Below are 14,842 nucleotides of genomic sequence, written 5' to 3' on the forward strand. Positions count from 1 at the left end.
GGTAAACCACACGCCCGTGTGAGGCACATGGGCAGGCCACACGCCTGTGTGTCATGGCCGTGTCGACTAAAAACCAAGTCAGAATTGCACACGGCCTGAGGGCCTTCACACGGACGTGGCACACGGCCATGTCCCTGTCGAGCCCAAGTCTAATTTTACTCAGAAAAGGCTAATTTTGAGGGCTTGGAAGCATTCTAAAGTCTATATAAACACCCTAGAAGGGGATTAAAAGGGGACAAACAGAGTGGAAGGCAGAAAATACTCGAAGAACAGCCATCAGAGTCAGCTCAGAAGTAGGATCTCCATCAAGATTGAAGATCTCCACTCAATTTCCTTAGAAGTTCTTTTCTTTATATTTTGTTGTTTTCCAATTTTAAGATGTTTTCCTCTATTATTTTGAACTAAACTCCCTAAATACCTAAGGGAGATGAAACCTAAGACAGATCTTATTACTATTTGAATTATATGATAAATACTTGTTCTTATTCTTAATTGTGAGTTTTAATTCTTGCGTTAATATTTCAGCATTTTAAATCAGGTTTTGATGTGCTTATTCAATTGAGCAAAAGTCCCTGTTTAAGAGTAGATCACCAATAATGAAGCGGAGTTGCATGCAATCTTAGAGATAGGAAGACATAAATCTGCCGGATTAGAGTCAAATCTAATAAGGGAATCTATAGACCTAGTTAATTCGACAATAAGGGTTTTAATTAGAAAGAGATTTTGATTAATCAACCTAGAGTCAGTTCTTTTTAGTCTCGAGAGAGATAATAACATAAACTAGGGATTTCTACGGATTAAGTCGAGCAAATAAATCGTCTAATTCAGAAGTAATAAGTGAAGTCTAGGTGGATTCTTCCTTGGGTATTGTTTTCTCCATTGGTCTTTTAAAAAGTATTTTCCAACTTTAATCTGTGTCGTAATCTTAGTCAATTAGATAGTTAATTTTAGTTTAAAAACATCCCTTAAATATTTAGGCTAGATAATAAAAAGATAGTAATTACTAGTACTTTTAGTCCTTGTGGATACGATATTTCCGCTCTCACCATAACTATACTACTGTTCGATAGGTGCGCTTGCCTTAAGTCGAATTTTTAGTTAGTTTCATGACCATCAAGTTTTTGGCGCCGTTGTCGGGGACTAAGATATTAGGAACGCTTGATTTTTATTACTTTAGCCATTTTTACTTTTATTGCAATTTACTTTTTGCCTTTAGTTTAATTTTTATTTTCTAAATTTTCTTTTTAATTGCTTCTGGCATGTGTCTCTAGTTTATGACTAGGACGAACCCGTCAGGACCTTTGCTTTTTGACAGTGAGATCGAGAGCACAGCTTGCAGAAACCGAAGAGAAATAAGGCGAAGTCTACAATACATAGAGGAAGAGCGAGAGGACGATATCCATACTACAATCGAGGAGATGGCTGATAATCAGAATAATCTGCTACCTCCTGTGGTTGCTGCAAATCTAGTAGATCAAAATCCTGCTCCTCGTACTATGTACGATTATGGTAAACCTACTTTAACAGGAACTGAATCGAGTATAGTTAGACCCGCTGTTGCTGCAAATAATTTTAAACTGAAACCTAACATGATTCAAATGATACAACAGTTTGTTCAGTTTGATGGTTTGCAGGACGAGGATCCAAACACTCATTTAGCAAAATTTTTGGAATTCTACGACACCTTTAAGATTAATGGTGCTTCTGACAATACCATTTGCCTTCGGTTGTTTCCCTTTTCATTAAGGAATAAGGCTAAACAGTAGTTGAACTTGTTACCACGAGGGTCAATCACCACTTAGGAACAAATGACCGAAACATTTTTACTTAAATATTTTTCACCAGCTAAAACGGCTAAATTGAGGAATGATATCTCTTCTTTTGTATAGATGGATTTAAAAACTCTTTATGACGCATGGGAGAGATACAAGGATTTATTGTGAAGGTGCCTTCACCATGGGTTACCTCTATGGCTGCAAGTTCAGACTTTTTACAACGGTGTGAACCCTTCAATAAGGCAACTGATCGATGCAGCCGCCGATGGAACTTTAAACAACAAAACACATGAAGAGGCTTACGAATTTATTGAAGAGATGTCATTGAATAACTATCAGTGGCAAGTCATGAGAAAAAAGCCGACAAAAGCAGCTGGTGTTTTCAGCCTCGATGCGGTCACTATGCTATCTAACCAGGTAGAACTTTTAAATAAAAAGATTGATGGTTTGTATGGTTCTACTCAGGTACATCCAGTGATGAGGTGTGATTCAAACGAAGGAGGAGTACACAACACAGATTATCCATCCTTCAACTCTAGCACCGAAAAGGAACAAGTCCACTATATGGGTAATAATTCTAGACCTCAAAATAACCCGTATAGTAACACTTATAATGCCGGTTGGAAGAACCATCCCAATTTCTCGTGGGGTGGTCAAGGAAATCAAAGACCACAACATCCTCCAAGTTTTCAACAACCATCTTACCAACAAGAGAAGAAACCGAACCTTGAAGAGATGCTCACAAAATTCATCTCGGTGTCAGAAACTCATTTTTAGAATACCGAAACAGCACCTAAAAATTAGCAAGCTTCGATTCAAGGGCTCGAAACTCAAATAGGACAGTTTGTTAAGTTGAAATCTAAACGACCACAAGGTGGCCTACCAAGTAATACTGAAACTAATCCAATGGAGCAACTTCATGCCATTACTATGCACAATGATGAAGGGTTAGTTGAAGATGCACCGAAACTGAAGCAAGACAATGTGGTAGATAACAGTAAGGTTGATGTAATCGAAGAGTATAAACCTCGCGTGCCATACCCCAATGCGACAAGGAAAGACCATACAAACGAACAATTCGACAACTTCCTTAAATTATTAAAAAATTACATATTAAGTCACCGTTTATTGAAGCTCTTTCGCAGATGCCAAACACAGTTAAATTTTTAAAGGAACTTTTAGCAAATAAACGAAAGTTAGATGATTCGTCACACGTGGAGCTAAACGCAGTATGTTCAGCCATTTTACAAAATAAATTACCCAACAAACTGAAAGATCCAAGGAGTTTTACTATTCCTTGTTTAATTGGTAGTTTAAATATTAAGAATGCGTTGGCTAATCTAGGGGCGAGCATTAATGTCATGTCTTATAAAATGTTTAAATAACTCAGTCTTGGGAAACCCAAACAAACTAGGATGAGCATTCAATTGGCAGATAAAACAATTAGATTTCCTAGGGGTATCATTGAAGACGTGCTTGTCAAAATTGATAAATTTATATTCCCAGTTGTCTTTGTTGTTCTAGACATGGATGAAGATAGTGGCGTACCTTTAATTTTAGGAAGGCCATTTTTAGCAACTGTTAGAACTATCATAGATGTTGGCATAGGTGAATGGATACTTCGTATAGGAGATGACACGATTAAACTTCAAGCTTGCGATTCTGCTAATATATCTAGTAATCGAGGCGATTGTTTAGGTTCTGTTAACTCGAGTAATGTTAAGGTGCAAACTTCTTTGCAGGAATCCCCTAGGAAGAATATGATAGAGCCTCATTCTAATCCATGCAACAAAAATAGAGCGACTTATGAAGAACGAAGGCTTCAGATCAATGAACTAGAGAAAAGGCGAATAAATGTCAAGCAGAAACCAAAAGCATACAATGAATCAAAGCGACACCACGATAAGCGTAGGGATGAAACAAAACAATTTAAGGTTGGGGAAAAGTATTGTTAGATGAAAAGGACCCTCGAATAGCTACTTCAGAGCATAATACAAATGGAGCGATTCCTTTTACGGTATTGAATACCTTCCTACATAGAACAGTCGAGGTAACACATACCGAATTCAAAACTTTCAAGGTAAATAATACTCGACTCAGACCTTATTTTGGTAAAATTGATTGCAGAGGTGAGGAGTTTCAAATCCTCAAGCCACTGTGACCACAAGAAATTGAGGTAAGTCGAGCTTAGACTTTAAATAAGCGCTTCTTGGGAGGCAACCTGAGCACTAACACCACTAACTAGTTTATTTTATCTATTTTTTGTATTTTAAATGTAGGTACAGTGGCCCACACGGCCTAGGCACACGGGCGTGTCCCTGGCTGTGTGAAAACAGGGCCAAAATCCCCAAGTATTGAGTCACACGACCAAAAATTTGATCCACAAGACTGTGCAACACGGTCGTGTGAAAACTGGATCTAAATTTCTAAATTTTAAACAAGTCAGAGAGTTACACGAGTAAGGCACACGGTCGTGTGCTCGAATGCACGGGCATGTGAAAAACCACACGGGCGTGGGAAAAGCGAACAACATTGCACACGGCCATGCAATACGACCGTGTGAACTATACGGCTGTGCGATACGGTCGTGTGAACCAGACGATCGTGTGATACGGCCATGTGAACCACACAGCCTAGCCACACGGGCGTGTCCCAGGCCATGTGACGAATGGACATTCAATATTTGTGTTTAACGGATTAAACTAGAGCTATACGGGCATGTGACACGGCCGTGTGGCCCAACACATGGCCTTAACACAACCGTGTCCAATTTAAAACCCTCAAACCCTAAATCCCTTCCCTATTTTTTTTTGTCTTCTTCCCCCATCTTCCTCACAACCCTTAGCCGCCATCCCTATTCCCCTCCATTATTCCATCCACCACCCTCCCCCTTCCGTTAGCCTCACCCTCGCGAACCCCTCTCCTCCTTCTTCTATTTTCTTTTCTCCCTTCATCTTCTATTTCTTCTTCTTCCTTTACCCCAACCGTTTCAAGCCCTTAACCTCTTTCATTTTTCTCTGCCTCGTCGCGTGCACACCATCACCATCCACTGCCGTCTGCACCTCCGACCACTGCCCGTGGTTTCCTCTTTTACCCTCACCTTTCTTTTATTTCAGTATTTATTTCTTTATTTCTTTATTTATTTGTTATTTCTTAATTGTTAGTCTATTTTAATTTTCAAAATTATTTATTTATTTATATATTTAGTAGTTTTCATTTTTATTGCTATTATTATTCATTATATTTGATTATTATTTTTACTTGGTTTGTTTTGACTCCTCTATTTTTGTTCTTTGTTTTTAGTATTTATATTCTCCTATATTTGCATCCATCTGTTTAGTTAGATGTTGCCATGATTTGTTTTCATAATTCCTTACTGCTATTGTTAGGTCCCTATTATTCTAGTCTTTGCTTTCATTAGTGTTAGGGTATATACTCTTTAGGACCATAGTTTTATTTTTATTTATTTATTTATTTATTTACTTATATTCTACTTTTTTTCTCATTTGTCTTGTGGTTAAATACTTGGTGCTATTTGACTTCTGTTATTTTCAGGAATACCGTGACAAACACACGAGGCAAGAAAACTGTTGTTCCCGCTTTGAAAAAGTGAAAGGGTCCTAGCGCAACCTCCTCGAGTGCCTCGACCGAAGCTCATCATCCTCTACTTCGATTTTCGGTAGGCCCACAGGACGACTTGTTTTAGCTTCTTCGAGTACGACCATTAGGAGTGGGCTGATGTATTGACTGTGCCACATTGGAGCAGGTCGGACTAGCTGATGAGGTCCGTGCTTTCATTACCACTGCCCCGTGGGATCGGTTCTTTGCGGTTATCGAGCCCACCTATTCAGAGTTTACCTTGGAGTTTTGCACTACTTTCCATCTACAGTATGTGATGAATACCCATGACGAGGTCGGTACTATCACTTTCCAACTTGGTGGCTTAGTGCGACATATGACCGTCCCTGAGTTTGGCGCAACTTTGGGCATATACACTGATGAGTTTATAGGTGCCGATAACTTTCTCCGCCTCCATCGTCACATCCATCACTCATCTTCGTGCTGTTGGACCGATCTCACAGCTAGTCAAATCTGTTATGACGCGAGTCGCTCAAAGGCGACATCTTTTTCTTCGACTTTACGATAAATCCACGCCTTATTAGCTCACATGTTGACTGGCAGGAGAGAGAGCATAGGAGTTGTAAGAACTACTGACTCATACTATCTTTAGAGCATGGTGATTGGTCACATCTTTGATTTGGCATACTTCATAGTGCTTACTTTTCGCCATCAGACGGACCGCCATAGGAGGGGTCCTATCTGTCTTGGTCCCTACGTAACTTGTCTCGTTCGACACTTCGACTTCTTCGACACTCCAAAGATATCATCAACACTCACACTAGTAGGCCAGATGACTCCTCAGGAAATTTATAGTATGATCCACATGAGGATGATAGAGCGACGCCGTGGATTCGACCCCCCTCAGTACAGACTCGTTCACTCAGATGACCAGGATGAGCCAGAGGACATTACTCCCTCCCCCTCACGAGGACCCACACCCACCGCCACCACCATCGAGTCATCGACCTCCTGCTGCCACTTTGACCAATTTATCCGAGCAACTCACTCACTTCGAGCAATAGTGTTTTGCGAGGTTCGACAGCATGGAGGCAACTCTGCAGCAAATCTGCCAGCACTTCCACATCTCGCCTCCACTACCACTACTTCGTGATGCTGATGCATCTGATGATGAAGACCTCTGAGTCCATTTATTTTTATTTTTATTTTATTTTATTTATTTTTCTTAAGACTTATGTTTTATATTTTGAACTATGTTTTTCTTTATGGTTATTATCAAGTAACCCCTTAATTCTCTTCCATAGTTGTGTTTATTTTCTTACTAGTAACTCAGAATCATGTCTTTCATTAGCCTTATCTACAATTCTAGCTTGCGCTATTCCAAAGATTTCATCCAAAAATTCAGAGCAATTTCACTTCTCTCCCTCTCTTATGATATTATGCTTATATTATTATTATTTATCTTCGTACATTGAGGACAATGTACATCTTAAGTGTGGGGAGATTATTTATATGATTATTAGAAAATCGCTAAATTATATCTTGTTCTCAAATAATTTTCTCATATTACTATTAGAATGAATTTTAATTGATTTATGATTTTTATTAATATGTTATAGATTAAATCATAGGTAATTGTGCATTAATTGTTTAAACTCTAAGACATTAGAGGATCAAGCATGGTATATTGACTTTTGAAAATTAAAATTGCTAGTTGTTTCCCTAAATTGAGGTATTATCTTGAAATTTTGAATTTACAGGACTAACATCGAATACCCATAATTTTCGTGAGATTTTGAGCCTTTTAGAGCATATATTTTTCTTGCTCACTTATTTTATTGGTTATGAGCGTGTCAACATTGATTGTTATTCTAGAACTTGCTTCGATTATGCATGTCAAGACCACACCTTTGATTTTATATACTGAGAAAGGCACATAGGTTTTAACCCACTTATCCCACAAAAAGCCTACCTTTATAATTAACCCTTAGTGAACCCCTTTGAGCTTAACAAACCATTTCTTAATTTACACTGAATTTTAACCCCTATATCATATTTTTTTTGATTTGTTGAGAATTTTTCCTATTTTATTGATTCCTTTTTTTGTCGAGATTTGATTTGGTTAATTGCCTAACTATCTTCTTCCATTTTAGTTGTAAAATTCTCTCTCGTAACTTGTTCTTATTTTTAAACCTAAAAAAAAAAACTATATGTTGATTATCATTAGTTCTTTATTTGAGCTTAAATATTTAATTCCATATTCTGAGAAGAAGCTCATGTTTATCTTTAATAAATTCGATTGATGTAATTATTTAGTGTTAGTTTATTTTTCCAGTTGAGTAATTTATCAATTCGGTCTCGATTCTAACCTTCTTTTTCATCCTTTATCCACACTTTTAACCAAGCCTCATTACAACCCTTTAAAGACCTTTTGATTTGTGTATCATCTCATTTATAGTGGTGGAGATTTGATTTTCATGCAAGCCTATGGTAATAACTTTTCATGTTTGACTAATGAGTGCTTAATTATTGAACCTTAAACACTTTGAGTGATTTGAGTGAATCTTTAGTGAGGAATGTCAACCCTTGTCGATTTGGAATTAAAGATAATTACTTAAATAAAGGGGGATACCTATGATTTTATGATTAAAATGCTCAACTTGGATTGTTTGAAACTTTAATGTTCTTTTAGTTAAGCTCTCAATGTATGATTACTTAGGGATTACTTCGAAACATTATTAATGATAATTATAAGTTGAGAAGGATTTATTTTAATTGTGAGTTGGGGATTTTGCTTGAGGACAAGCAAATGCTTAAGTGTGGGGATATTTGATAAACCATAATATATACATATTTTTACCCCATGCTTGGTATATTTATGGATGATTTTTCCTTGGTTTCATTGAATTCGATGCTCCTAATCCTTTAAATTCATGTTTTATACTTAAGCGAGCATAAGAAGGCGAAAAGAGCAAGAAACGGGCCAAAAAGGGACAAATTGGGCCTAATTCAGTGTTTCATACGGCCTAGGCATTTTCACATAGGTAAACTACACGCCCATGTGAGGCACACAGGCAGGCCACACGCCTGTGTGTCATGGCTATGTCGACTAAAAACCAAGTCAGAATTGCACACGGCCTGAGGACCTTCACACGGGCGTGGCACACGGCCGTGTCCCTATCGAGCCCAAGTCTAATTCTACTCGAAAAAAGGCTAATTTTAAGGGTTTGAAAGCATCCCAAAGTCTATATAAACACCCTAGAAGAGGATTAAAAGGGGACACACAGAGTGGAAGGCAGAAAATACTCGAAGAACAGCCATCGGAGTCAGCTCAGAAGCAGGATCTCCTTCAAGACTGAAGATCTCTACTCAATTTCCTTAGAAGTTCTTTGGGTTTCTTTATGTTTTGTTGTTTTCCAATTTTGAGATGTTTTTCTCTATTATTATGAACTAGACTCCCTAAATACCTAAGGAAGATGAAACCTAAGACAGATCTTATTACTATTTGAATTATATGATAAATACTTATTCTTATTCTTAATTGTGAGTTTTAATTCTTGTGTTAATATTCCAGCATATTAATTCAAGTTTTGATGTGCTTATTCAGTGGAGCAAAAGTCTCTGTTTAAGAGTAGATAGCCCATAATTAAGCGGAGTTGCATGCAATCCAAGAGATAGGACGACATAAATCTGCCAGATTAGAGTCAAATCTAATAAGGGAATCTATAGACCTAGTTAATGCGAAAATAGGGGTTTTAATTCGAAAGAGATTTCGATTAATCAACCTAGAGTCAGTTTTTTGTAGTCTCGAGAGAGATAATAACATAAACTAAGGATTTCTACGGATTAAGTCAAGTGAATAAATCGTCTAATTCAGAAGTAATAAGTAAAGTCTAGGTGGATTCTCCCTTGGGTATTGTCTTCTCCATCGGTCTTCTAAAAAGTATTTTCCAACTTTAATCTCTGTCGTAATCTTAGTTAATTAGATAGTTAATTTAATTTAATTTTAAAAACATCCCTTAAATATTTAGGCTAAATAATAGAAAGACAGTAATTACTAGTACTTTTAGTCCTTGTGGATACGATATTTTCGGTCTCACCATAACTATACTACTGTTGATGGGTGCGCTTTCCTTAAGTCAAATTTTTAGTTAGTTTCACAACCATCAGATATTCAAACCTTTTTTCTGTCAACTAAATCGATACTTAAGTCTAACATCGTTAAGTTTAAAACACGCAACAGAATAATATTATGACACATAGCATAAATGACGTCATAGTGATGTCATAATATAAAAAAACTTTTTTTTACCTCCCTAAACCTAAGTTGCTACCTTCATTGCCTCCGATGGTTGTACTTCTTTTCGACCTGAAAATGGCACCAAAGTGATAATCAATAGTTTTTTATCTTCTCCACCTTCATCTTCTTCCTTTTTTAAACTTCAAATCTCTTTCATTTATCTTTTTCTTAGATTTTCAAATATAAAAGCTTTCAATTTTTTTAATCAAAAGCTTCTTTGTTTTTTCTTTCTATTTAATCAAAACCCTTTTCAATATATGTTTGGAAAAGGGGGCATTTTGAGTGTTCAAATTGAATCATTGAGTAAAGACTAAGTTTGGGTTTTGGGGTTGTTGCAAGGTGCTCTAATGGAAGTTAATGGGGGTGAATTTGGGGGTTTTGTTGTTGGGGTTTTAGGGTACAATAGGGAGAGAAAATGGAGGTGAAGATTGGGCATTAATGTTTCTGAACACAAAGCAGAAGTAGGACGAAAAAGTTGACCAGTTGAAATTTCTACCCAAAATAGCACTTCTGTCTTCCAAATGTATCTGTCAAACAAGAAAAATTGAATTGAAACATAACAATAATTCCAAATCTCTTGAAATTTGTTCACTATTTTTCTTACAGATTCTCAAAAACTTCTACAAAATAAAAAGATATCTTCACAATTAAATATCAGAACCAACAAAAAGCTTCCCTTCAATCTCTTCAAGTGTATCTGGAAAAAAGAAAAATAAAAAATCTAGATTTTTTTCTCCAAAAACAAACAAAAAAATAAATGGAAGAGAAAGGTTTTAATGTTGAGGAAGGAAAAGACCGGTGGAAAAAAATTGCTGAGAACGTCAAAAAAATTGGGGGGAGTCATCTATCTATTCCATGTGTCACAATTTTATTCTACCACGAATTCTAAACTTAATAGCATTAGACTCAGGTACTGATTTAGTTGACAGAAAAAAAAATTGGGTACCAATTTGGGACAAAAAATTATAAGTATCAATCTGGAAGAAATTGACAAGTTCAGGTACCAATTTTAAATTTAACCAAAAAAAAAGACCAGTAATAACCAACCCCAGACTTACAACGCTAGGAAATAAAACAAAAGAGAAAAAGCTAACTACTTGGAAAAAAAATTTAAGGTTTGCTAATATGCCAATTTCATGCATCTAAAATTATTTCTTAAATGGTCTTAAAACCATATAAAAAATTACCTTAAAATCCTTCTTTGGATAACATATATATATAGGATAATATAGTTACGTTAAGGTAAAATAAATAAAATAATATTACAGAAAACCATTGTACTGTTATAAAATAAAGAGAGATAGAAAGAGTAAAGAATAAAAAAAATATGGGAAGCAATAGAGAATGTATCTTATTGATCAATGGGATGATTACAATGCTTCTTCAAAGTATTTATTTATAGGCATAAGAAGTATAAATGAAGTAGAGATCTAATTCTAATGACTATTAGAATTTAAAGTACATCAAAACTAATCTTAATTTTGATGGACACCCACTTAATAAGATATTCATAACACTCTCCCTTGGATGTTCATTGGTAGATAATATGCCTCATTAAAACCTTATTAGGAAATATGCTATGGGATAAAAACTTAATGAAGGAAAAAGAGTACACAATCTTCTATTACAATCCTGTGTTCAATTTGACGATGGTCTCAAGGACAGTTTGCGAGTCTTGATAGCTCTGCTGAGGGAGTGAGATTTTCTGCTCTAGTTGAGAAGGTAAAGATCACCGAAGAGGTAAAGCGCATTGAGCGCCAAAACTGAGATAGAGGAAAGACTAAGAGGGATTCAAAGCCCTCGAATTCGGGGATGAGGCCTAAGAAAAAGGCTAGATCTGATGGGCCAGTGAGAGTTGGGACTTCTGTTGTACCTACTGCGATGGCGCTTTTTGAGCATTGTGGTAAACGCCATCCGGGCGAGTGTTGAAGGACTACTGGGGCGTGTCTGAGATGTGGGTCGACTGAGTATCATGTTAGAGACTGTCTATTGAGAACTAGTCAGATGCAAGCTCTGGTTACTAAGACTGCACAACTACTGAGGTAGTTCAGTAGCCAATTAGGGGCTGGGGTCAGGCCAGGGGTGGTAACGGCATGGGTCGAGGGTAGAGAGCATCGAGCAGAGTTGCCGGACCGACTGAGGCGAGACAGCCTACTTTGGTATATGATGTACGTCACCATGAGGACCGAGATGCTCTGGACGTCATTACAGGTACATTTTTTTATATTTAATGTACCTTATTTTGCACTGATAGACATAGGCTCTACACACTCATATGTAGCTTGTACTGTGTCTGAATCTTTGGGGATTCCACTCGAGAGTATTGATAGTAAGGTAACTATGTTAAGTCATTTGGGGCAATTAGTCTGGGTTAGTAAATTATATATAGATATTCCGCTAGAGGTCCAAGGGACAGTATTTCTGGCTGATCTAATGGAGCTTCTGTTTAGGGAGTTCGATCTGATTTTGGGAATGGATTGACTGGTTAAACACCGGGTGAGTCTGGATTGTGCGACGAAAAGGTTTCTCTTGAGGACCGAAGAGGACAACGAGGTAGTCGTGATTGAGGAATGATGTGACTATCTGACCAATGTGATTTCTGCGCTGATGGCGGAAAAGTTAGTGAGGAAAGGGTGTGAGGCATTCTTGACGTCAGTATTTTTTATTCTGGGGACTCTTTGATTAAGGACATCAAAACCGTTAGGGAATTTCCAGATGTATTTCTTGAGGAACTACCGGGGTTGTCTTCGAGCCGAGAGGTAGAGTTCGGGATTAAGTAGACTCCTGGTACAGCTCTAATGTCTATAGCCCCTTACCGAATAACACCAAAGGAGCTTACAGAGCTTAAGGCCTAGATTCAAGAATTGTTAGATCGTGGGTTCATTCGTCTCAGTGTGTCTCCGTAGGGAGCACCTGTTCTATTTGTAAATAAGAAAGATGGAATAATGAGGATGTGTATCGATTATTGACAGCTGAACAAGCTACCGATTAAGAATAAATACCCACTTCCGAGAATAGACAACTTTTTCGACCAATTCAGAGGGGCTTCTATATTTTCTAATATCAATCTACGATCGGGGTATCATCAGTTGAGAGAAAAGGAGGCTGACGTGCATAAGACGGCATTTAGGACTTGGTATGGACATTAGGAGTTCCTAGTTATGCCCTTTGGTTTGACTAATTCACCAGCGGTATTTATGGACTTGATGAACCGAGTGTTCCAGCCCTATTTGGACCAATTTATGGTAGTATTCATTGACGAAATCTTGGTATATTCTAAGTTTGAGGATGAGCACGATGAGTTCTCGGAGTGTTTTTACAGACTCTTCGTAAGAAACAGTTGTTTGCGAAGTTCAGTAAATGCAAGTTCTGGCTCTAAGAAATAGTCTTTTTGGGATATGTGGTTTCTACTGAGGGGATTCGTGTTGATCCTCGTAAGATTGAGGCTGTGTTGGATTGGAAATAGCCAAATAATGTGTCTAAAATCTGCAGCTTTCTAGGCTGGCAGGGTATTATCGACGCTTCGTTGAAGGGTTCTCCTTGATCGCAGCTACGATGACTAAGCTTCTACGTAAAGGAGTTCCTTTCATTTAGACTGATGCACAGCAGGAGAGTTTTGATAAGCTTAAGACTGTTCTAACTCATGCTCCTATTCTGATACAGCCTGAGCCTGGTAAAGTTTTCGTGGTATACAGTGATGCGTTACATGTGGTCTGGGTTGTGTTCTGATGCAAGACGGTAAAGTAGTTGCTTATGTGCCTTATCAGCTTAAGACTCATGAGGTAAATTATCCGACGCATGATTTGGAGTTGGAAGCGGTAGTCTTCGCTCTGAAAATTTAGAGGCACTATTTGTACGATGAGAAGTGTACTATCTACACTAATCACAAGAGCCTCAAATATCTCCTCACACAGAAGGAGTTGAATCTTAGGTAGCATAGATGGGTTGAGCTGCTTAAGGTTTTGACTACACCATTGAGTATCATCCTGGTAAAGCCAATGTGGTGGCCGATGCGTTGAGCCGTAGAGCCATAATCGATCTGAGAGCGATGTTTGCTCAACTTAGTCTTTTCAACGATGGGAGTCTATTGTCAGAACTTCAGGTTAGATCGAGATGGATTGATCAAATCAGAGATAAACAGTTAAGGGATAAGTCTCTTGAGTTGCGTTTCTGTCAGGTTGAGAGCAGTGTTACTACTGATTTTGGGATTAACAGTAATGGGGTATTATGTTTCCGAGGTCAGATTTGTGTGCCAAATGATGGGGATTTAAGGCAATCGATTCTGAGGGAGGCGCATAGTAGCCCTTACGCTATGCATCCCGACAGAAATAAAATATACCGAGATCTGCGAGAGTTGTACTGGTGGCCAGGGTTGAATCGTGAAGTTACTGACTTCGTTGCTCGCTGTTTGACTTGTCAGTAGGTTAAGGCTGACCATTAGTTACCTTCAGGTTTGCTGCAGCCAGTAAAGATACCGTTATGGAAATGGGAGCGAGTAACGATGGACTTCATTAGTGGGTTGCCTCTGACACCCACTAAAAAGGATTCTGTATGGGTCATCGTGGATCAATTGACTACGTCTGCTCACTTTATTCCGGTCAGGACGGACTTCTCTCTATAAAAACTGACTAAACTTTACATTTCCAAAATACTGTGGCTACATGGGGTATCTATCTCAATCATCTCTGATAAGATCCTCATTTCACATCTCGGTTTTGAAAGAAGCTTCATGAGGCTCTGGGTTCAAGATTTGATTTCAGTACTGCTTTCTATCCTCAGACAGATGGTCAGTCGGAGAGGGTGATTCAGATACTAGAGGATATGCTAAGGAGCTGCGTTATTAATTTCCGAGGTAGAGTACTTTCCATTAGCAAAGTTCTCTTACAATAACAGCTACCAATCTAGTATGCATATGGCACCTTACGAGGCAATTTTTGGTCGTAAGTGTCGCACTCCCTTATGCTGGACTGAGTTGGGTGAGCGACACATTTTGGGTCCGAAATTGGTTCCAGAAACTGAGGACAAGGTCCGTTTGATTTGATACTGACTGAAAGCGACTTCTGATAGGCAGAAGTCCTATGCAGATTTGAAGTGTCGAGAGATATAATATTCCGTAGGAGACCTCGTTTTCCTTAAGGTCTCACCATGAAAGAAGATTATGAGGTTCGGTCACAAGGGCAAGCTGAGC

The 14,842-nt window shown here is 38.0% G+C and overlaps 1 non-coding gene across 1 annotated transcript; it reads right to left on the reverse strand.

Moving 5' to 3' along the window:
• Positions 1-1,856: 1,856 nt before the first annotated feature.
• LOC121213084 (small nucleolar RNA R71) lies at positions 1,857-1,963 on the reverse strand. Its single transcript, XR_005908453.1, has one exon. It is a non-coding gene; the product is annotated as a small nucleolar RNA R71 (small nucleolar RNA).
• Positions 1,964-14,842: the final 12,879 nt, after the last annotated feature.

The sequence above is a fragment of the Gossypium hirsutum genome, chromosome A13 (genome assembly GCF_007990345.1).
Source record: "Gossypium hirsutum isolate 1008001.06 chromosome A13, Gossypium_hirsutum_v2.1, whole genome shotgun sequence".
Lineage (NCBI taxonomy): Eukaryota > Viridiplantae > Streptophyta > Magnoliopsida > Malvales > Malvaceae > Gossypium > Gossypium hirsutum.